Here is a 25494-nt window from a genome sequence, read left to right as displayed (position 1 = left end):
TGAAAAGAAACATGTGCATAGAGAATCATTAAAGCATCACCTGTGTTACCTGCTGTGTCACTGACAAGATGGTACTTAACATAGATACCTCAGTCTAAATATTCATATGATATATGATAATAATAATACTAATCATATAAAATTGCCAGGAATTTCTTTTGAAAGACAGTGCAAATTAAATTTCAGTTAATATGTGATATAATCAGTTTTCAGTGTATTTGATGGGGACTTGATGGGGTCACACTGTGGGTGGATTAATACCTTTAATCATTCTAAGAAATACCTTATACCTTATGACAAAAATTGAGTCATAAAATGCAGCCCACATAAAACAAATGTATGACTGAAAGAAAAATCTGGAATATTTTTGATAAGATGCTATTAGCTGTGTACCTGGCTGATCCCACTGGCCAGCAGTAATTATGAGTAGGTAGATGTGATTATTAATTCCCATGGGAGGGACAGGCTTTTAAACAAACCACGGCAATGAGAAAGCATGTGTTTTCATCTAACACAGACATACAGGCGTATTAAACACGAGTGACTGCTGGACAGCTGCTGACTATGCTGCATCCTCAGTTCCAGCCATTCACCCAGTGATGTGAACAAATGTTCAGTTTCAGTATTTTTGTTCTTCAGCAGAAATTCATTTGAGGTGCCTACATACTGTAGATTTCTAGCTATAGCAGATTTTAGTGATCTAAAAGTAAAGTGTGTGTGTGTGTGTGTGTGTGTGTGTGTGTGTGTGTGTGTGTGTGTGTGTGTCTTTTGTATTTGCCATTCATGCCAGTGTGCTCACATGCACTTGTGACTTCAAAGTAGTATTTAAATAAAAGCTCTGTCTTTTTTTTTAATATTCATGCAAGCCATGTGACTGCTATAATATTCACAAATTGCATTTTCAAATGTTATGCTGCAAAAATCAGTTTGAGTGTTGTGCTAATTCAAAGGTTAATGGGGCATTCCACCAATTTAGCATAAAGTGCATTTTACGTGTTATAAGGAGAACTATCCTCAACCTTTGAATGGTGTACAGCTGGTGCACAGTGTAATACCTCCTGTGGCTCTGGAGGTGCTTTCTTAAGTCTGAGGGTTATCTTGGTTTGGGCTTGAAAATTAAGATTTGTTAATGGTTACAACAGCGTAATTATTCCACATGTACGGTGTAAAACCAGGAGTGTCCATCTAACAGCCAAAGCATCTGTATAAGATGATTGATTTTACATCCTGTCACAGTGTAACTGCCATGAACTTCTAGCTTTGTTGATTAGTACTGTTCATACTGTAGCCTGTAGTATTAGAATAGCTACATGTACTACAATAGGTATAAGTCATATGTCCAGTAATATTAGAATAATACCTGTACCTACAGTATAAATTCTTTTTAATTTCCCATATTGGTACCCCCTTATTCACTAACTTCACATCTTGTCCCCTTGCACCTACATTTAAGCTATGTGTCAGTACATGCTGTACTGGTACATGTTAGTACATAAAATTACACTGTACATTGGGAATAATTACATTGTATGTTGTGGGCTATAATCTTAAGTGTCACCTAAAATTTTAAACAGAAAACCTGCATAACAAACTGGATATGTGGGATTTGAAAGAAGAGGCAGGGAGGCCTAATGAAAGACACTACTGAGTTGGATTTAGGATCCAGTGTTTTTGGTGCTTGGCTGATATTAGAGATGAAAGGTCAAGATATCTCAATTTTGACCATTAAAAAAATTATCAGTCCCCCAACTTAATGGAAGTGCAATGCTAAATTGCTGAAGTACTCCTTTAAGACAGAAGAGGATGTGTACTTATTTTTGATGTGGCCGAAACGCACATAAACTACATTTGCAAGGTGCTACAGTCAGTGTTTTGAATAAAAACTGAATTTTATTCCACTCAGAGAGTTGTATATCTGGGCTCAGTGCTACATTTATCTGTCTGTCAGTGTCTGTATCTGCATGTTGCTGTATACCTTTCTGTGTTTATCTGCACTTGTGCATTGCGTGTCACACTATCCAAGTCAGAGGTCTGTGAGAAACTGCCGTCCCCAACGGGAAAACACTTCAAAGTAAAGATATACACACCCACTCAAAACACCCCTCGCCCCCCCACAACCCTCCTCTTACCCACCCCACCCGCTGCTTCTCTCTGTCTCCTTCTCACTCCTTCGTCCTGCCTCCACCTCCTCATCCTCCGTCTCAGATGATGATCTGTCAGCATCACTGGCTGAGAGAGCAGCGATCAGATGCAACAATATGTAAAGCGTTACTGCTGTCATATTTTGAGGGTGTGCAGTGATGCAAAACTTTACATTTTTGAAAAGAAAGCGTATCGCTCTTGGAAGGTAAAAATGGAAAGATTGTTCACCCACATTCAAGTATGAAAGATTAGTGTGAGGATGAAGGGAAATTATGAGAGACATTAGCTGACATTGACTTCAACCAAATATAGCACTTCATATGTTATGCATCACTAACCATTACAGATGAGTCACACTCACTCTGACTGTATGACACAGTCACACACAGGTTGAAATGATGTTGCTGACAAAAGTCTGTAATTACCTTTAAAAGCGGAAGAGACTGAATGATTGACTGTCAAGCTGTTAAAATGTGCAGCTCACTGCATGAACATACATTTTAGTCAAGTGCAATTCATTTTCTCTTTGCCTCTCCTATGTTCGATCAATGGCAACCTGTAAACAAACGCATCAAAGAGGTATAAAAGCTCCTTGTCAATAGCTGGCATCCCCTAGTGTGCTTTGATGCTCCACAGGAAGTCTCCCACGATCCTTAGTCCCTGAGTGTGTGTGTGTGTGTGTCTGGAAGAGGATTTGATGGTATGTAGCTTGTGAGTGAAGTATGGTTTAATACTGATAATTATTCATTTTTAATTAGTTCCCACTGGCCGTAGTAAGATAGTAGTGTAGGCAGTGGATAGGCAGGTTAGGATTTACTGTACTGTAGGCAGCTGAAGTTTCCACCCTCTGTTCCTATCACATTTCTGTTTGGCAGTTTTCTTGAGATATGAGCATTGCTGCGGCAACACTTAAGTGACACACAAGTGGTAACTACTCTACATGTGATCACAGTAGAAAGGAAAATCCATATATATATTTCTGTATTACGTTTGAGTTTTGGATTCATGCAAATCTGAAGACATAAGAAGTTGTGCACTTATGGCTGATGTGGCATTCAGTTGCCAAATAGCTTATTGTCAAATACGCCACAGCACAAAAGAGAGGAAAATGTATTTTATTTGGATGAGGAGGGAAAAAAAATGTTGGGATCAAGTGCACGCCTTCTCAAGAGAAGTGACAGATTGATTCCTGAAAAAAATTGAAACATGTATGGGTGAGCTTGGAGTGCAAGTGCAGTAGCCTCATTTTTCTACAACAAAAACATATAGATAGATAACTTTATTGATGTAGACAGCAGTGGACAGGTAAGCAAATTGTCAGCAGGGGGGCAGATTTAAAACATCTGAATCATTTGAAAGGATCACAAAAAACTTCAACATATAGTCTATTTTTTTTAAGATCACAGTTTTTCTACTTAGCTTCTTGTGAGAGCAGATATGAGGATGATGTGTCAAAATTTTCACCGGCTGTCAACTCTTTGACCATGGCTCATGTTTAATTTGCAGAGAGTCAGACACCAAGAAGCATTTCTTGTTACCAGTGCAGCAATCAGCCTTCCTCTGTCTGTGTGCAAGGCAAACACTGACAGTCATTACTGGAAAATTCCAGAGACAAGGGAAATGGCACTGAGGACAAGTGGAGTTTCTTACTTGTAAGAAAAATAAGTCCAGAATTCAAGGGGCTCAACAAGGGGAGTCATATCCACCTGCTACATGACGCACATTTCCTAATTTGGCCATCACTCCCGGAGTTGGGGGTGTTCCCCAGAGATGAATCTGAGCTACTGACACAAGCGTTTCACAAGTGCTTACAAGGGACTCTCCATAATCTGTTGTTCCCCTTCTCTCTTCCACAAAGTTAGGTGGTTAAAAATAGGCTATAAATGAAAAATGCAAAGCAATAATTGCATTTGAAGTTCTTCCCTACATGTTACACAGTGTGCTGTCTCTGTGTTATGGGTGTATAAATAGGTAAAGGTCTGTTTGCAATGAGGTGATGAGTAAAGTTTTAGCTCAGTAGTCAGCGCAGTCATCTATGATCTGGGAGAGTCCAGTTCGAGACCCGGTGACCTCCTTCGTAAGGTGGTTTATTCATGAACACTTATTGTAACACTTTAATTTTCAAAAATTAAAAAAATTTGCTGCCCAGAATCTAAGAGGTTTCTCAAACTACTTACAGCTAGTTTGAACTTGAAAGGTTAGCAAGGCTAATGATGAACTGATATAACTTACTCTCTTATGTACATGCCATTAGGCAATGCATCACAAATGATGAAAAATATCAAATTTCCTTGTTTCTGGGTTTGATTTTCTGACAAGCAAAAGCACATGAACCAACACTGCTTGACAGCTGGCTCATATGTCTCAGATGTCAGACCTCCACACCAGTACGTGAATATTCAATATTTCTGTCACCACAGCCTCTTCCATCTTTGTGCAAATAAAAGTCCAATCTGTCAGATTCAAAGCAACACTGTGCTATTTGAAAATGCCCTCACAATGGTAACACAAAATTGAGTCACTAATGGCAGTTCAAGCCAGCATATTGCTCTAAGTAAAAACATCTGTCAATCAAAATAATTGTACTCAATTAAGAACCAAACCTTATGTCCTTCATTTGATGTCATGTAACATTATAGCAACATATCCCCCTCCGCTTTTCTTTCTCTCTCAAAAAAACACAACTAATTTCCCTCACCAGCAGTGGTCCTCTGTTGTCATGGCTCCAGTCTTTAAATAACAGTCTCGCTCTCATTATTCTGCCTCAACGAAGCCTTTTGCTTTTAGACTGGACTCCCACATTGTATGCACTCTGCGGTTCTTTGTAATAGATTTAATAGAGCAACACAGTATTTTTTGATGCAACACACGTCAGAAGAATGATTACAGATATTCTGAGGTGTTGCTGAGTTGCACATGAAAATAGGAAAGGAGTTGTATTACGTGAAATCTGATCAAGTCTCTATGTAATAAGACTCCATCCACTTAGCCATATATCAGCTTTGCACCGGGGACAAATTACAACATGAAGAACAACACCTATTTCATGCTTGCATTCCAATTCGCATTAGTAATTGTAATTAATGATGCAGTGCAATAGTTACATGGTTAATGAGTGACCACAGAATCTGGTACAGTGGGAGGTGGTGACAGATTTTTCTCCTGCCTTGCACGTACACGTGTAGCTGCTTCGTTTTTACACAAGGACATTTTGACAAGATGCTAGACGGACGAGCAGTTCAGTCTGCTGAAGCTTCAGGCTGTAATGATCTGGGTTAGAGATATTGTCAACAAAAGATTACATAAAGCCTTAAAGGATAGTTTCACAGTTTTTCAAGTGTGTCTTAAAACAACAGTCAGGTGTCCATATGAACAGTGAAAGAGGTTTTCCTCGCTGTAGTCATTCCTCCTGTTCATACTGGCTATTAAAAGATCCCCTTCAAATATGCTTTCAATGAAGGTTATGGGGGCCAAAACCCACAGTGTGTCCACACAATCATTTTGCGCAAAAAAACATTTCAGCAGTCTGAGTTAGTTGTATCAAGTGGATATCTGCCACATTTACAGTCTTTTTATTCATAATGTTTCATTTAAACCAAATATTTCATTTTCAAAACAAAGTGGGTCACCTGTTGCATATACAGTATGTTCTAAATCTTGTTCTCCTCACACACATGAAAAACGGGATGAGATCATTTCACTGGTTTTAAAGGACCAGTGTGTAGGATTTAGTGGCATCTAGCAGTGAGGTTGCAGATTGCAACAAACTGAATATCCCAATCCTCCCCCTCCCCTTCCAAGCATGTAGGAGAACCTACGGTGGCCAAGAAACTCACGAAAAACACGAAAGGCCCTGTCTAGAGCCAGTGTTTGGTTTGTCTGTTCTGGGCTACTGTAGAAACATGGTGGGCTCCATGGAAGAGGACTCGCTCTCTAAGTAGATATAAAGGGCTCATTCTAAGGTAATGAAAACACAACAATTCTTATTTTTAGGTGATTATACACTAATTAAAACATACTTATGAATATTATTTTCCATTTCTGCCAAGTTTGTTCCACTAGATGCCACTAAATCCTACACACTGGTCCTTTAAGGTGTGAAGTAGTTAAATTTATATATATATAAAAATCATCTTAGCCAAATGTTGCCTTTTTGGATTTATGAGTCTAATAAGATTCTTATTGTCAATACTTTGAGGAAATTACTGTCAAAATGAACATTTTTGCTGGTTTATAATTTAAGATGTTTGTTTTTTAAGCTCCTGGGTTTTATTTGTGTCAGTCAAACTTAACAAGTTATGTATCTGGTGGCAAAAACAACGATCACACTGGTGCCACTGGGGATGACAGCTAGATGTGATTTGAGGCGACAGAGGGAGAGTCACTAATGATGGATAACTTGTGGAGTGACTCAAGCTGTTAGTGTAGTTCTGGCAGTGGCTTTATGGAGAACACAAAAACTCCAAGTATGTTATTTTTGTGATTTTTATTTCAGTTTTAGTGGCTTGAGACGTCAAAGCACAAATGTGCAGAAATGTCTCACTTTCTGGATGGACACTGGTGCGGCTGCCTTAATCTACTGTGACATCAGAGTCTGAAATTGAATCCTGTGGCTCCATCATGCTCAGTGTCACCCTTCTCAGCTTTTTTAATGTGTGCTGAAAAGCACAGCACTCTATCAGGGTGAACTTCACTTCACTTCACTGTTGTCAAGAAATGCTCCACTCTAGGTCTCAACTCAACTGGGAAGTGGGAAACAGAAACACTTCATGAGTAGAGTGAGAAACACATGTTCTTACCTGAGATTCAACAGTTCTTCGACAGCCAAATTATTGATCTTGAGAATTAATCTGTAAAAGCAGCAGGATGGTGACCTTTCAGACAGCAATTTTTTTCAGTTTGCCAGTCTGATGCGGAGTGAGCACTCAGCCTTGCCCGCTCAATGATTGCTTTGTACTCCTCCTCGGCCCCCACTCGCTCACAGCAGGTCACTCAGTCTAGTTTTAAGGGTTTTCAAGTGCCGACACTGGAAACTCTTTATGTCTCCCTTTTTTAGTTTTGCAAAGCACTTCTTGGTCAATAATGCATGTTCTCCCTGCAAAGGCCACTGCTGGCAGGAGGTGGGGATGTTGTCATGTTTGGTGTGTTGTTTGAGCGTGTACTAATGTATATGTATGGTCTGAGAGAGGTGAGAGAGTTTATACTGTACCGGGTTAGTGGCAGTGTTCTGACCAGGCCTTAATGGTGCTTGATTGACTAGCTGATTGATGCCTGCAGCACTTTGTGTTTTGGACTTTTACAGATGCATTACAATGCAGCAATTTAAGTTAAGTTTAAGAGGCAAAATGAATGAATTTGAAATATTTGAATCAATTAGAATCAAATTGGAGGTGTGTCTTAATAAAAATCTTCCTACTGGCCTCTGTTTACACAACTTAGGAAATATTTTCATGAGCTCCATGTTCTGCAGGGCTAGCACACATAAATGTGTTTGATTACTTTTGAATCCATTTAGTTGTTTTTTATAATTTATATTTGGAAATGTGTTACACTTTTTTGAAGAATATAGTTTGATTTAATTTCATTGTCCTATGAAATAAAGATTGAAATTAAATACAGTCATATAAGTGAAATAAATTTGTGGGCAGAATGTGAGACTAAATCTATGCTGGAAGAATAAAAGTTGAATTGCACTGGAAAAAGTAAATTTAAATAAAGACTTCAGCCATGCTAGCAGCTCTGTGACGCTGTAGCTCTGTTAAGCTGTACTTAGGCACAATGGTGGTTTGAGCTAAATGCTAAGACATCTTAGTTTATTGTGTTAGCATGCTAACATTTGCTAATTAGCACAATTTTTGACAGCGGGCTATTTAGCCATAAACCAAAATAAGTGAAAACAAGTGTTGGACCAAGTAAAATTGGGACCTGCTCATATCACTAGAGTTCAAGTTAAGGGATCATTAAATTATTACACAGGAGCAATTAATAACGTCAACGATGGCTCAACACTATGGCTTCCTTGGACACCTGAATTAAATTTAGCCCTTGTTAATGTTATCAGTTCCACCTGTGCATTTCCAGCTGTGACAAATCAAAAAGTCTGCTGTGAAAAAGGTATATTCATCCTGAGGTGAACATGAAGCTCTTTACCAATTGTCATGGCATTATATCCCATAGTTGTCCAGACAGTTTTTTGCCTCCTGCAGATGTTGAGATATTTCACAGGTTAAGTTAAAACTTTGACCGGCTGTTGGTGCCACTGGGAAGTCAGGGGATCACCAACTTCATTGAGATTTATCCTCTGGGCACCATGAATGTTTGTACCAAATAGTTGTTGAGATATTTCACTATGAACCAAAGTGGTTGACCAATCCATAGAGCCATATACAGCAACATGCAGTTCCAGAAACAGTGTCCTGGTTTTTGAACAATCTACAGAAACCAACGGTTTTCACTGGAACTTCTTTCTTTGAAAGAAATAACCTCTATAGGTAGATTCATCTACTTTGTTTTGGAGTGAGGGCAGAAATCTCAGAGACAGATGTCATATCTTAAAACCTGAGCAAATAAAACCCAAACGGCCCGCATGGTTTTTAGATAATTTGGGTGAAGAAACTGTCTAAAGACTGAACATCTCTAATATTGCAACACAATCTATTTTTGATCATTCTTGTACCTTACATACATCAGATGCAACATAAAAAGATGTTTCCACTTCCAGTTTCTCGCATATCATTGGATAATCTGTCGGAGCTCACCCTCACCCAGTTTAGAGTTTAGAAGCTGGGGAGCTATCATCACTTTTTGCATTTTGTTCAACATAGTTCAACAAATCAAATAAGTCTGTTTATCATCCCATAAGAAATAAGTGCCCCCTCAGCCATAACAAACACATAACTTTGAGTGATTTTGAGAAAACCCTATTGAGGATAATGTGTTCATAGCTCAACTGTTCTGGGCTGTACGCCTTTCTAAATATCGTCGAGGACATGAGGGAAACTCAATCATATGGTTGAGCTAGCTTCTTATTCACATCCATTTCTTGCAAATTGCTCTTTAAAATGTCACCGGCTGCAATGCCGATGCGTGCATGCAAAATCTTTCCCTTGAGGGAAGGATGGGAATATTTTAGTCCACGGTGTACTTTTGGCCATATGTACATCGCTGCATATCCAGCACTCTGTATGCCTGGGGACAAACAAGTAAAAGTAAAACTGATTGGGAAGGAAGCTTGTTCTTTGCTTGAAGGCAGATGGAGATGCTGGGTGTTTTTTTTTTAATCTTATTTTACTGAGATACACCAGCTACAGTATATATTCACATTTCATATAATGATTCAAACATTACATGCATATTCTGAAAAAGGAAGAGGAAAGAGAGAGTGCATGTAAAATTGAAAGTCACATTCTATATTCTTCAGTTGTATATTTTCTTTTATTGTAATATTATTTTATTGTTATAATTGTTAGTCTTCTATTTCTATTATCATCTTAACTTTTAAAATATTGTTATTAGGCAATACATTAATCTTATTTGAAAACCTAGCAACCTTCCATTAACGTGTCCATCAACTTAAAAACCTGGGGCCGCATGTCACAGATTTGATGTGAGGGTGTTCGTGTTTGTCCCTCATGAGTGTGTTCTGTTTCCCCGGTCTGGGGGTGAAAAGGTTTGACTCAAAAGACTGGAGTCTGCATCTACCAGGTCATGTTTTATTTTAAGGCTAAAAGGGTGGATGTCAAATTTCATGATTGTTACACAGTCCAAATCAACGAACGCAACAGTTTACCTTTGTGGGATCGTCTCAGTGTGGCACAACTCAGCATCTATACTGTTGCCCCCCCCCCCCGTTTGCTCCACAGGTGTGTTGCATCAGTGGCTAATTAAGAGTCACACCTGTCTAAACACAACATATCATCACCATTTAGCTGATATGGCAAACATGTTAGCTAAAATATATGGAGTGAGATTGGCGTTCATTTTGGGACACGTTTCTAGCCATCAGGCAAATGTAAGTTCAATATTCACTCTTCTTATAGCTCCTAAGGGAAATATCTGGCGCTTTAACTGTTAAATGCTTGGCTATGTTCGCTAGCTAGCTGCTAACGTCTTCCTATCTTTTTATGGTTTTCTGGTTAAAACCAGTTGCCTACTGAATCTGGAAATTATTCTAATGAGAGCATTGAGAGTGAACCAAAACAATAAAGTTTATCAGTAAAGTTGTGGGCCGTAAAACCAAAACATTAAAAGAAGCTGAAAAGCTTCATGGGGCCCTTGGAAGTGCAAGGAGCCAACTTTTGGCTTACATGTGGTAATGTCATCTAACGTTACCATAAAAATAATGCATCTTTAAATTTTAGTTTTATACGACAATTGCTCAAAGTTAAAAAACAAAAGTTCTGAAAAATATGAATTATGATGCAAACGGAGAAGATGTTGGATCAAACTTGACTATCATTAAATCCGTTATGCAGGTTATCTGTGAAAGTTTTGATGAAGATACAGAATATTCTGCAAATTGGTGAGCATATATATATAAATATATAAAGGAATTCATTCTCCGATTTGTCTCCCTTTTAGAAACAGATTTCACAGTAACAGTGACATTAATGACTGCCAAGAAAGCTCAAAATGCATCAGCGATTTAAAATAGCACCTGGCGTCATACTGTTAAAATTTTTCTCTTTTCCATTTTCTGACTGAATGCCTAATCTTTTTTAAGCTGCCTCATTGTTGGTAATAGCTATAATTTTGAGCTTGGACAAAGACACTGAATATTTGACTGACAGTAAACTTCCAATGGTTCAGTTATTTCAAATAGTTTGCTGCTGAGACATAGATCTGATCAAATATGGCTTTAGCGAACACAATTCTTCCAAATTAACATGTTTTAGAGCTGCTTGTGAGGATGCATGCAGGCTTGCAATAGCAGGTAGCAGTGCAAAAACTCTGACTGTACGGTAAACTTTGTGACAAGGCCATCCCAAAGTTAACTTCCAATGCACTGCAGCATTTGAGTGAACCCACTGCACAGAGCCTCAAAGCTAAAAAAAATAGCTGAAATTGCTATTTGCTAAAAAAAAAAAATCGCTATTTGCTAAAATATTTCCATAGTTGCATTCTAAGCATCTCTATGAATCCTTTTAAGTTATGGTTTGAAACAGGAATTTGGCAGGCAAATGTCAAATGATGGTTTCCTCAACAGCTATTAGCGCTGCTGTACTGCTGAGGCTATTTGAAATTCCTGTCTTTCACAGCATTTTCATTTCCCTCATACTATCATAGTTTTCCGTTTTTATTCATAATTTATTCATATGTGCATACTGTAATTCTGCATCAAGCACAGCTCCTGCAAACTATACTACCATGTGATGAAAATCCATCACATTCCTGAAGAGATTTCAGCTGAAAGGAGAAGAAACTGTGGGGTTAAGTGGGTATCTGTCGAAATAGAGTTCAGCAATGAATGAAGAGGACAAACCTAAATTATTCATATGCTGACTACCTTTTCATTAATCTCTGGGAACTAGAAAGTGCTTCACCTCTGCAGGAGTTAATAATAGCTCCTTTAAAGAAGTAAAAGGATGGACGAGAGTCCAAACTGCAGAGGCTCAGAGTAATAAAATACAGCGAGTATACACTGAACCATAAAGTACTGCACTTGCTGGTGAGTTTTAAATTGCTGAACACAATCTCTGTGCATGTGGTAACTTGGTTGTTTGCTGTCTTACAGCAAATAATTCACTAAATAAAATATACCACTAAATATAGTCATGAATGATGCATAAAAAGTAATTTAAGATGAAGTTCAAGCTCAAGATTCTTGAAATCACATTGTTCAATTTCACTGGATTTAGTGAAATTAAAAATGTCATTAAATTCCATAGCAACACTGAAAAGACATTTTATGGTCAGTATGTGATGTTTAATAAATAACTGTGTCATTGGGTTCAGCTTGACTTGTCATCCACCCCATCGTCTCAACCTCATATGTGCCGTCACTCTTCAGTCTCCACTGTCAGCTATCTAATAAAATCCATAAAAACAACATTAAAAAGAGATGTTCTGTATCAGTTTATGGGTATGTATTACAAGATGTTTTCTTTTGAAGTACCTCAGGAAATGTAATTTGCAATTCATGTGGTGGGACTGCATTCCCCTGACCTTTACAGCACTTGAAAACTTGAGATACACAAGCTTCTACTTTTGCAGGAAAAACAATCTAAAAGTTTAATGACCGCAATGCTTAGTTGGCATGATCACATTAACCTCTCCACTGCCTGGGAAACTGTATACTGTGATTATAGAATCAATGGATATAATCAATGTGCATTTGCTGCACTGCATGTTTAGGAAAATCCTTTGTCCCAAACCACTGAGGCTTCTCTTATCATTTGATGTTCAAAGTTATTTTGCAGCTGTCCTCCTCTCATTTCTGAACATCTTCTTTGTCCCTGTGTTTTCTGAGCTGTCTCTTGTGGCTAACACCCACTCTGGCAGAGAACTGATAACGGCTTGAGGATTAACTTCAGAGACGCACCGCATGTGGTGTAAGTCCCCTCTCCCTCAGCTAAAGCATGAAGTCAACAAAGGACAATGCCATGTCCCCAAATAATGCCGGATGTCAAAGAACCACAGCTCTGGAGGATATTGATTATTGTTTGTGTTTAACCCTGGTGGATTCTATTTAGTGGAGCAATGACAATCCTGTCAGCAGTCATGAAGTTATTAATCCTAAAGAAAGATTCATTTGGTCACTAGACGATGCCCAATATATAGGTCAAGAGCATCAGCTGCAAAGGCACAATATCAGCTGACAAAATGGCTACACATAAAGCTCCAGTCTGCAAAGGATAAGCCCTTGAAACATTTTGACTTCAGTACCCAGACTCAAAAGAAATATCACATTCTTCCTCTTACAAATGACAAGATGAATTCATACACAACAAAATGAAGTGAACGAGGTGGCTAATAAACCTGAATGAGGAAGTTCAGTTGAATTCAGTAATTCAATTCAGTTGAGTGGCATACTCAGCCTGATAAGACCTGATCTGTCTGAAGTTATAAGCAACATGACCGAATGACAGATACAACATGCTCAGTTAAAGTTAGTTGATTGTGGCAGGAGTAAAGTCATATGTTGGAAAAGAGTTTTCACTGAGATCTGCAATGAGACAGGTTGTCTGGTGGGAAGGACGGAGCTAGGTATCATCAGTGTAGCATTGGTAAGAAAAAACAGATAATCGGACCGAGGGAGGTGGTGTACATTTACAAGAGAAGGGGACCAAGCATTGATCCTTGTGGTACCCCAGTAGAAAGGAAGTTTCCTTGCCATGCTACTTTGAATGATCACCCTGTAAGGTACAGTGTGAGATGTACTTATGCTGCATTCACATAATGAGAACGGCAGAATGGAAAGAAGAGAAAAACCTCTGTTATTCTGACTTGGGAGCATTCATGCATTATTTCAAGATGTTCATCCCCATTGCTAGTCATGTATTCATACCATATAGCCTAAACGAGGAACTTTTTTATTGTGTTATATTTGAGGTGCTTCGTCAACAAGTGAAACCATTTACAAACAAATTGTTTACAGCTACTTTTTAATTAGCTGAATCAACTGAATTAGAGTTAATATGGGATGTTATTTAAGTGAATTTGCCACTAGACTCATAGGTCAGTCTCTAAACGCTTCACTAACTGAGGACAATCTCCCAGTTTTCATTGTTAAAACTGGGTGGTAACGATTGGAAAGTTTTACAAAAAAACCCTGCGTTGCAGAACAAATCCAAAGTCTTTAGGGCAGCCCTTCATATTGGGGCGATGACATGCAGTTCACTACGGAGGAGAATGGGGGGAGAGCATCATTTCCAGCAAGGGGTGTCCTTGACAAAATGTAAGGGGCATAGGTTTTTTTTAGCAGCCATTCTTGCCGCTGTTCGAGCAACTACCTTGCATTTAGAAATCCCCAGATGATTGATAGGCAGGGAGATTGTCTGGTAGCCTATTGCAAGACTAAATTGCCACTGGCACTGGCAGTTTTTCCTCTGGTTTATTCATTCCTTTTGTGTAGTTGTTTGTCGTAGCTGTCAGAAATTTCCAATATCTCAGACTTGAATTACAAATAGGAAGCTAACGTGAACATTATTTTTTTCCACTGGGCTGCTCACAATTACAGTCTAAATGAGTTAGCTGGTTAGTGTATGTGAATATTCTCAATTTTCTGATACTGAAAAGCAGATGAGTACCATGTTCAGAATGTGGCTGGTATCCAATCTGTAGCAGTACAGAACCGTCCTAATAACAGGTTTTATCTCAGAGCAGCCATTGTTTCTGAAACATTATTGGTGATGTGGCTTAGAGGCATACAGATGAAAGTCACCTTCTAGCCATTCTACAATAAATCTCTAAACAGGCATTCATACCACGTAATTACACACATGATTATAGTTGTAGTGTATCTCCTTACATATTTCAGTAGCTGCTGTTGATGCATTCCCATCAGTGGATGCCCCAGTGACCTTGGCATGTACAGATCAGGGGGTTGCTCCACTGGTCATAGAACAATGGCGCACTCTTTCTGTTGTCCTTACTGTCTCTTAAATACATTGTAAGAAAAGCAGGTGGTATGTCAGTCTGAGCATATAAAAATGAGCATATATAACTCGTCTTCTCTACCTGGTGCTTCTGGTAAATGGTGAATGCATTAGCATTGCTCCCAATGCTAAAAACTACCAATGATTTTAGACACTTTGTGGGCATGTAATGAGTGTTGAGTTGACAATGCCAGGTTGCTATTAGTCAGACTGATATAATTTCATAAACATCAGATTGTCTCTCCATCCATCATCCATTGTGACAATCTCAGTCACTGCTGCCCAATCATCTTCCTTCTCATTTCAGGTTTTCTGTATTTAAGAGATAAATCATATAAAACAGGGAAACTGGAGACTGCAATGATGAATTCATCCATCATGTTTTTATCCTGTGAGGCCAGTGGCTAGTGTTGTTTTTTTTTCAGCTGTCAGTCAAAGAAACTATACCCTATTTTGTCTCTCAATTGTTGCTCCAGAATTTTGCACACATTGAACCTGAGCTCTACTTTGGAGACTTGAATAATTGAAATGCTCAACTTCCCACAATCTTCTACAGACTTTTTCTCTCATTAAAATGATTGAGACGATTTCAGTAAGCGACTTGGCCATGTGTATGTAGGTTGGAGTTCACAAAAGTTGAACTCAAAGGAAAAGATGGATGTGGATACTTTTTTTCTGTCAACCACATGCATTTGAATGAAAGAGAATGGAATATTAGTACATGTATAATATGAGCTTATCTTTAGAGTCTTAAAAGCACTTAATTGCTGCACTGCTTTTTACGCCCTTATGAATCAAAGACATGACTGAGTAAAAGAGCACCGTACTCCTACCAGACTGGCTAAAACACATCTGCTTCAAGTGTCATCATGTCATTTAAAGATTCTATCCTTATTATTCGTAGCTGTTTGCACCATTAAATAACTAATTCTCCACATCTTGGGCTGGCATTCAGTGTGATGCATGCATCAAAACTACAAAGCTGCCAGATTTCTATCAGTGGGGAACAGGAGGATGCCCAACTTCCTCCACCATGTAAGCAAAAAACGTGGAGGATCCATGCATCCCAAATGGCATGACAAATGCTGATGACTAATGACTAAATAGCCTCACAGACCTGCACCACCTGCTTACTGAGCAAGACTCACTGATGCCTACACCACAATGAGTTCCTGCTTGAGGGCAGAAATGATTTTAACTGGCACCCTGCATTTAGCGAGCAGATATCAACCTGACCTGCAGAAGATGAATGTCATGGGTAATTTTCAGTGCGGCCCCTGCCAAGGAACAAATCCACAAAAATAAGTTTCATCCGCATTAAGACAGTTATTCAGACTCACTTATTAGTCAGTTTTGAGTGAATACATTTTGAGCAAAAGCATAAGTTTCTTCAAGTTAAATCTGCTCTAATCAATATCATTATATTAACACTAGATCAAATGGTTATGTGTAATGGGAATGGGGTTGCTCAAGGTGACAAATCCACATAGAAATGTCACCTGACTCTGAAGTTCCCCTCAATTTAACACAGCATTTTAGCCTCTTTAACTTTAATGTTGTGATTCACTCTCACCACTCTCTTTAGTGTCATTCAGCCACAGCAGGAAATTCTTTTTGGTGAAAAAGGCTTTAAAAACATACAGTGTGTTACCTGCCCAGCACCAAACAGCAGGCAGACAATTAACAACTAGCTGGTGAACCAGATATTTACCTCTGGAGTTCGTAAGAGCAAAACAGAGCTGAAAGGAAAAGGAGAGTGAATTTTGCACTTACATTTGTCACATGGACAAAAGCGCAATTGTAAATGAATGTTAATGTTGCTCTGTGTCTGCTGGATGTGTAAATATTTTTGCTATATCAACTTCATAAAGTGATGATATGTCAACGAATGAATGTTTACAACCCCCACACACCCCAAACATGCATTGCACATGTGCTCTGAAAACTGGATGTACTGGTCTAAACTGTAAGAATTAACCGATACATGATCCATTTTAAGATATTTTTTTCTCCAGTTAAGCATTAAATTTAAGGACAAGATGAATATATTTAATCCCCCCAATTACACATTGCTCAGACAAACAACTCCAGAGATTATTGTAGCTGTTACAGTGTAAAACCACTTGTTAGCCATATGCAAATACATGTTCCCTCTATTTCAATAGTAAATTACGCCCACACAGAATAGGAGAGAATACTGCTGGACAAGAGTGGGGAGTGAGCCTATCATTTGAGGAATCTCTTTCACGATCGGCCCTGGCTTTAAATACCTCTGTTTAATAGCTGTGTCATGACAGGATAATTACCACTGTCATTCCAACCATTCAAGGGAACTAACAGGCCTGCAGACTACCTAACACTTTTTGCCTGTTGGCATCATTCTGCAGGGAATTGTGGTTGCTAGTTGGCAGCAAAATTATGGTAAAATAAAATGAAGATCAGAGTCTGGGTGGCATTCAAGGATAAGCAGGAAAGCAATGCACCACTTCAAAATCGTTAATCTTTATCTAAAAGCTCTTTGATTCCAGCTCTGGTTGGCACTTTGTTCATTTTTGCTAATGTACTCCTCACACCTCGCAAGACCACAGCAACACCATCCATGTGTCAGACATTTAATGGTTCAAATCCAGACTGAATATCACTGCATACAGATCATAACACTACTGGCAGGTGTAAAAGGGGCATTTAACAGCTTTTTTTGTTAAAGTTGCCATATTGTAAAATTAATTTAAGAGTTTTTCTTCAGCCTCAAGCCTTTAACTGTGTTCCTTGTTGTCAATAATAAATACACTGACACAGTTGTCATGGCCATTTTTAAAAAGAAAAACAAAACAAAACTGTACATTAAAAACTGCAGGGTGTAAAACATGCATTTTAAATGGAAGCGGTGACATTCTGCATGAGCTCATACCAACATTATCTGTCTTAAGTGCTGTTTTTCACATGGCTGACAACTCCTAAAAACGCAGTGACAAAAAGACATTCAGTTAGCAGAGTGTCCAGTTTCAGAGCTGAAACCCCCCCCCCCAAAAAAAAAAACAAAAAAAGAAAGCAAGGTAAATTGTTGCGAGATTCACATGGACCAAAGAAATCAGCATGTTTCACAGGTTGGCTGTGATTTCATGCTCGACTGCCCAGCTGAAGCAACCCGCGGAGCTGGATGCATTTCAGGTGCTAAAAGGAGAGTGGTGAAAGGCAATAGAAAACTTGCATAAGCCATCAATGATAGAGAGGGCTTTTGGGAATATGCAGTGCAGTGTGGAAACAAAAGCTGATCGATAACTATGTAGTCAATTACCTTTATGATCAATAACCTGTCCACCTACACAAAGGAGAGACAACATTTGCAACAAAGCAGTGATAACAAATGTCAAGTTTGCCCATGTTTATTAACAAAATGTAAATGTCCTGCAATAAATTTCTCTGGTCATGAAAACCTGTGTTTTGTTGTGTGTAATGTATTATTATGGCTATTAGAAAATAAGGATGCATTTCAGCAAAATAGGGGAGGCAATATGCAAGAAAGGGCAACGAAGACTGTTGTGATACACCATAAACTGCCTCTTTCATATATCTGCCTCTTTAAATCCTATTCTATTCATATAACATATATTAACGTTTTATTGTGTTGTGTACAGTACCAGCACATTTAATCTAGTAGAGGTGTTTCAGAAAATGAAAATAATATTCAGTAAAAGCTCAAGAATTCAATAATTTCCTTAAATTAATAAAAGATGAATGAGGGATATTTATAAAATGTTCTAAATTTGGTGGTGTATCGTTCACTGTGCACTTTAAATGGGTCCAACACCAAGATGACATCGTCCCTACCAAGTTTCAAGGCCGTGACTATGAAATGACAGAAAATGAAGCCTTGTTTCCAGACTGACAGTCAATAAATCAATTTAACTTTAAATTAAAAAATGTAGTTATATGATACAAGGAATAACATGTTGGTTCATTGTTCAGCTCTGCTGGAGCCCTGTGACCTGTGACAGCCCCCTGCCACCCACTGCTGGGCCTCTGCGCTGACCCTAGATGTTAACTCCTGAATGACTCCACAACAAAATCCCCTCTGATGGCCTGTGGGTTTATTGCCATGTGCAGTGAGTCAGATAGAGTATGGTTCCGAAAAATAATCTCTTCTCTAGGGCCCATCAGGAAAGAAACTGATGCATCCAGTATGACACTGTGAACACCAGATAAGCAGTGTTGGGAAGTAGTGAACCACATGTAATAAAACTAGTAGTTAACAACATTTTGCAGTAGCTTGCTGGTAGTTCAACTACATTCGTAATTGCATAGTGATTTAAGAAGTTAAATTACTTTTTTTTTGTTGCCATTTTTTGTAGTTAACTACCAAAACTACAAACAATTAAAGGCAATGAAACTAATGATTTTTATTTTTATTTTACAATGTTTCTCTACTGTAATTGAACCCCTTTTCACCAGCACCGCCCCCAAAAAAGGAAATGCATTCGTGAGGTAGCCACCACCACACACTTGACACACACTGTGCTGCACATGTGCAAAAGGGCAGGCGTTGCTCAGTGTTCACACAGCAACAGCGTCATCATAGATAAATCCCCCGAATCTCAGCCTGAGGAAGAATCACCATGGCCATACTTAAAGGTATACTATGCAGGATTTGTTGGTTGGTGGGAAAGTTGGCCCCTCTTCCCTGGGTCAACAAACGAGTGTGAGAGAGAGAGAGAGAGAAAGAGAGCGAGAGCAGCAAATAGAGAGTGAATAGAGAGAAACTAGAGAGTGAATGAAGACAGCAAATGGCGCTGGTGAGAACAAAGCAGTGAATCAGATAAATAAAACGTTATTTTCTAATTGTTTCCCAGAGGTTACATTCTAAAGCACAAATAAACATACCCACACCTCCACACAACCCTGCAGGAAGGTGCTGTACTGCTGTATTTTGTGTGAACACAGACTTTAATCCTGTTCGTTGTGACCTCTCCACTCAGCCCCGCCTTTGGTCAAGCAGACACACAAAAAAATGCTCAGAAGCATCACGGACACAGCAAAATGATAAAAGAAATACAGGCAGAGGGCAGAGTCTCTGCAGATAAATACACCACCACACACTTCTAGTGGGTCATAAGTGATGGTTGAGAGAGATTACTTTTGTATGAGTCTATACATTGTTTTTAACTTGAGAGCGCTATGCAAGCCAAGAGTAAATACATTCTCTACTGCAAAGATGTCAAACACAAATCTAAGAACATATATAAAGGTGAGTATATTAACATTGACTTTACTAGCTAATTTAGCAAAGTTTAGATAAGTAAGCCACATTGTAATGTTAAATACAGGCAAGTGATTTAATTCCATGAACATTAACGTTAGTCTAATCGAATAAAGTCTGTAGTGTTAGTTTGTCGGACAACAATTAAGTTCTATCAAAAACTAATATGTTGCTAACCAGCTAATGCTGGGTTTGCTGACATAAAGCAAACATTAGCTAATGTTAGCTGACGTAGTCATACTATTCTCATGATATGTTTTGCCGCCCATACAATATGGCACAATGCAAGGGACCAGTTTTTTATGTAATCACCTAGTATTTGATTACAATCACCTGTGTTTGCTGACAAGGGTGTCTGCAATCAATCCAATAGCTTAGCCAGAGTCATTCAAATAAAAGTCTGGCTTGGCTGAGGTTGGCTTGCTGTTCTTTTTCCACCTAAGGTTAATATTGTAACAGCACACACTTTGATTTAAAGTTGATCTGGTGATATAAAGGGTAATTCTATGGACCATTGTAAATGCCATGCTATTCTATGTTAACTCATATTCAAAATATGTTTTTCTTTTATTATTAGAGGAGGCATCCACACAAATGAGAGGAGATGGAAGGACAGCTGTAGGAATTCTGTAAAAGACCACAGCTGTCTTCAGGTGATGAGTCTGGATCTGCTAGGGAGCAGCCCTGTACAATGGGACACTTTCTCACAAGGCAAGTGCTGCTGTGTCGCAGGCAAAACTCAACAAACTAACCCTCAGGTTTGTTGTGCAAGGCCTCTATCCACTCAGCATCGTTGAGAGACCAGAGGTTAAAGATTATCTCCATGAGTTGGTACCTGGAAGGCAGACACTTGTGAAGATGGTGGAAGATGAGTCTGTGCACATACGCAGAAACCTCTGCACTACTCTCTCAGCAAGAACACATAGCAACAAATACTGATACATGGTCAACCAACAACAGAAGCTTTTTGGGGGTCACTGTTCGTCGGATCAACCAAAAAACACTCCAGATTCAGTCTGAACCTCTTTCTTGCCGTAGAATCATAGGGAGACATACATTTGATGTTTTAGCTGGTATGCTGGAAGACATACATAAAGATTTTAAGATCAAGCACGAGGTTAGTCTCACAACCACAGACAATGGGTCAAACTTTGTAGAGGCTTTCCAAGTTTATGCCAACATGCAAGACAGTGATGAGAGGGAGGAAGAGGAAGATGACAGAGACCTGATTTTCACCGAAGTGACAAACATCATCAATGATCCTGGAGAGGAGGATTATCACTTACCACAACACTAGAGATATGCCAGTCACACACTGAACCTCGTGGCAACCAAAGATGCAAAAGAGGCTGCCAAAATTTCAGAGCCATTCAAAAAAAATATCCATCCACCCTGTGGAAATGTCAAGCCCTCTGGAACAAACAGAGCCGCAGCACGCAGGCTCCAGACATCATCCAGGAAATACTTGGAAACCAGTTGGTCATTCTAAATGTAACTTGCTGGAACTCGACCTACAACGCCCTGGAGAGACTGAAGAGAATCACCACAGCAGGAGAAGGAGACCTGGATGATATGTGTGGAAGGCTCCAAACAAGCAGGGAAGACGTGTGACGCAGTGAATATGTCACGGTAAATGTTATTAATATAGCAGTGCTGAAACAAGTGTACAGTATACTCTCTCTCAGCATGTGTTGTAGTGCAAGAGAATTTTGAGGTCATATTAGAACGTGAAATCCAGACTTGGACACACATGCACACACACATGCTGTACCCTCTCCCACACATGCGCACACACACACACAAACACACAAACACACATAGAAACCTACACAGACTGGGGGATTGGGAAACCTGTAAACATACTACTTATTTTACTCATTTCCTTTTTTTGTCTTATTTGTCTCTTTATAATTATTGCTTAAATGAATGTTTTATACGTAACCATTTTTAGAGGTTTCTGTAAGATACTCATAAATTTCTCTTGTATTAATAAAATATACTTAATCTGTTTTCAGGTTTGGGTACGTGTTTGAAAGCATCAAGTGCCTCATGGCAACTGCGAGAGATACGTACCAATGAAACGGAAGAGAGGCATAGAGACACGTCTGAGAGAAGAGGTGAGGTGGCTGCAAACACCTTCAGCATCTCCAACAACAGAGGAAGAGGAAACAGCAAGTGGGGATGACATCACTTCTTTCTTTCTGAGGAAGAAAGATGACAAAGTAGAAAAGGCAGAAATCTCCCTGAAGATACATCCCCACTAACTGTGTTCTCATCTCTGCCAAACATGTGAAAAGTCTTTAGAAGGTTCAATACCAGTGTCCCAGCCAGTGCTGCGTGTGAGCAGCTTTTCAGCGTTGGCAAGGACATTTTCAGTGCCAAACAGTAATGCCTGGTGAAAAAGAACTTTGAGAGACTGCTCATGTGTCATATAAACGAGAGATTCTGCGCTGACAAGTAAAAAGGTAGGCCCATTGTTTAGACCAGGGTTCATGCTGTCTAAAAAGGTGCAAGTTAAAGAGTGTTGTAGTTGTTAATATTGTACAAGTCAGATGTTACAAAACAGGCCCACTTTATTAGACCTGTACTCAAGTCGGTCAAACGGTCTAAAACAGTGCAAGTTAATTTTTCAATTTATTTTTTACTGTTTTAGATTTAGTTAGATAATACAACATCCAGATTTGTTTACAACAAAAATATGACATTCCTCGCAATTTTTTCCTTGTGAACAGCCAGGTGTGATTGTTTTGTTTAGGACAGGTTTAGGTCTCACAGGTATACCAGGAAGCTGGATTGTCAGCTCAGCTGTGAAAAATATTTGGCTATAGTTTTTAATGTTTTGAATCTGAATTTATAAAACTAAACTTGAATATTATAGGTGTCAATTAGTCATAAGTATTGATTATTACTATTTATTAACAAATGCTCAGTTGTCGCAAGCTGTTTTAGAAGCATGCAACCACCTGGACTCTAGTTTCTGGAAGGTGTCTGATTGAAGGTCACTGTCAGCTGACATTCCTTGCACTTTGAATGTATAGTGTGTTTTTTTTTTTTTTGGTTTATGTATGACCTGTGAACAAGTGGGCACTTTTTGCAATAAACTCAATTGAGTGGCATCACATGTTCATTGTCAATTTGATCATTTTTCTTACTAAGTAGTTTGAACTTTCTCTAAGTAGCTTTAGTTAACCAAATTAGATTTCTCCCCAGGGTAGCTTTGCTGTGGTTCAACTTCTTCTAGTGTGAAGTAATTGGTTGCTTGCAAAGCTATGCTTTCAAAGTAGTTTCCCCAACACAGTAAATAAGTTTGGTTTTCTCTCTAGAGTGCATCTCATCTCACTGCACGTAATTTAAATAAAACACAGACTCAGCAGATTATCAATTTTGTGGTCCATAGTTTTGATATCATAAATAGATTATCTGAAGCAAAACACTCTGTATAACAAGGTTTTTGGTGCTTGGTATGTTACACACACACACACACACACACACACACATTTTCACATTTTCACACTTAACTGTGGTTAAGATGTAAATGGGGTTGATAATTTTCAAAAGGTACCTATTGTAGAAACTGAGATATTTATTGGCAGGGCTGATCTCAGCGGGGCTACTGCAAAATATATATTACAGACAAACAGATATTTTGTCTAAACATGGTGTGTTGATTAGAATACAATACCCCTAATCAGAAAACAGAAACACTTTGCAGATCCAACACTTGGTTCTCCTATTTATAGCTTTGGGAGAAAGAGTTGTTACTTTTCACAAATATGGACTGGATTGTTCAGGATTATATTAATATAAAAAGGTAAAATAACTGCAGTGGTATTAGCACAAATGCTTTGACATACAGGTATTTAATAGTAAGACTAGTCAACTTGATACCCTCCTCCACACAATGTTCATTTTACACAGAAACTGCCATTTTCTATCATGTATACAAGAGTTATGTTGATTATGCTGATTTTGAAACATTTCTCCAATAACAAAATGTTGTTTTTGTGTATCTGATAAGTCACCCTGCATATTCTGATTAAACATAGTCCACAAAACCAAATTCAAGCGTGTACCCCCATCTTGTGGATACATCATATATTGCAAACAGTCTCTTCCCGGTGATAAGACAGAGTGGTGATCAACAACGCCAAATACAGTACACAGCTGCTTGCTATCAAAACCTGCAGCCATAGCAGAGTTTCTCCTATTTCTTTCCTGAGTTAAACTAGTTTTTGGGTCAGACATTTTTTGCTTGAAATACTGCCTTAACTAGGACTACAAGCAGGCAATAAGCTAGTTTGACAGTAAGTACACAATGATGCTGTAATGTTTTGAAAAATGCCCCAAATCAAACATGTAAATGTGCAGATTTCTGCTGTATATTTGAATATATGTGCACATAATGTATAGTTATAGTATAATATATAGTTAATGTATAGTGATTTTAAAACATCACCACTTGAGGGTTCATTATTGACCTTGTTGTTTGACAAGAAAATCTTAACACAAAAAATTCCACTTACTGGAAATTTTCCAGGGCTTTCAATCACATTTCACGGCCTTCATCAGCAGAGGGAGTTTGCTCAGTTGTTATGGAGATGGTTCATTTGTCATCAAGTGACCTAAGTATTGAATTCCAGGTCAGGACATAACAGGATTACGTTGTCACATGTTTGCCTGCGGGCAAATAGGAAAAGGTTAAAACTGCAATATATCTAATGTTCTATTTTTCCACATAAATATCACCTTTTAATATAGACTTGGGGCTGCACATAGAAAGCGAGGCTGGATCATCAGGAGGCCCTTAAGTTCCCAAGATCACTTTATGGCAAGTAATTTGTGGTAATTTGATTGAAGTGATTTGAAGTGATGAATGTAAACTCAAACTGTAAGAGCCTCATGGTGACCTAATCCTGTTTCCTCTATTTCCAGCAAGTTATTGCCCCCAAAATGTTAATGAAATACATGGCTCTCCTTTTTGTGGTAATGTGAGGGAGCCCACACAAAATATAGCCAGGGGCCTATCATATGATCACCTTAAACTGCCAGTGGGGTTGATGAACAGCACATTAGATAGAGGTGGACTGTAAAAGAGGATGCAAACAATATTTTTTATTTCTACAATTTCTCTCATTATTCTTTAAAAGGCAAACAAAGAACTTCTTTATACTTTTCAGAAGAAGACAATAAAGCCAGAATCCAGCCTGTCATGGCACTGCCTCTCTCTATAGGTCAGCTAAGGTGCTTGGTCACTGCACACCACAGGTTAATCATAATTATTCATGTAGGAACTTTATACACACCATAAAATGATCCATAAACATTTTACTGGTTCCAGAGTCTCACCTCTCACCTATCTGGAAAGATAACGTCTACCACTTCGACTATGAAATGTGTGTAAGACCAATGCAACCACACACAGGAAATTTCAGAACTATGCAATTCTGGACCCTTACTCCGGGGGTTGGATGGTTTCCAGATTAATCAAATATTGAGTTT

The 25494-nt window shown here is 38.7% G+C and overlaps 1 long non-coding RNA gene across 1 annotated transcript; it reads left to right on the top strand.

Moving 5' to 3' along the window:
• The first annotated feature begins 20382 nt into the window (after window positions 1–20382).
• LOC122998529 lies at window positions 20383–23100 on the top strand. Its single transcript, XR_006407445.1, has 3 exons — window positions 20383–20438; window positions 20573–21624; window positions 22011–23100. It is a non-coding gene; the product is annotated as an uncharacterized LOC122998529 (long non-coding RNA).
• Window positions 23101–25494: the final 2394 nt, after the last annotated feature.

This window comes from Thunnus albacares, chromosome 15, assembly GCF_914725855.1.
Source record: "Thunnus albacares chromosome 15, fThuAlb1.1, whole genome shotgun sequence".
Lineage (NCBI taxonomy): Eukaryota > Metazoa > Chordata > Actinopteri > Scombriformes > Scombridae > Thunnus > Thunnus albacares.
This window is presented reverse-complemented; position numbering and strand designations above follow the sequence as displayed.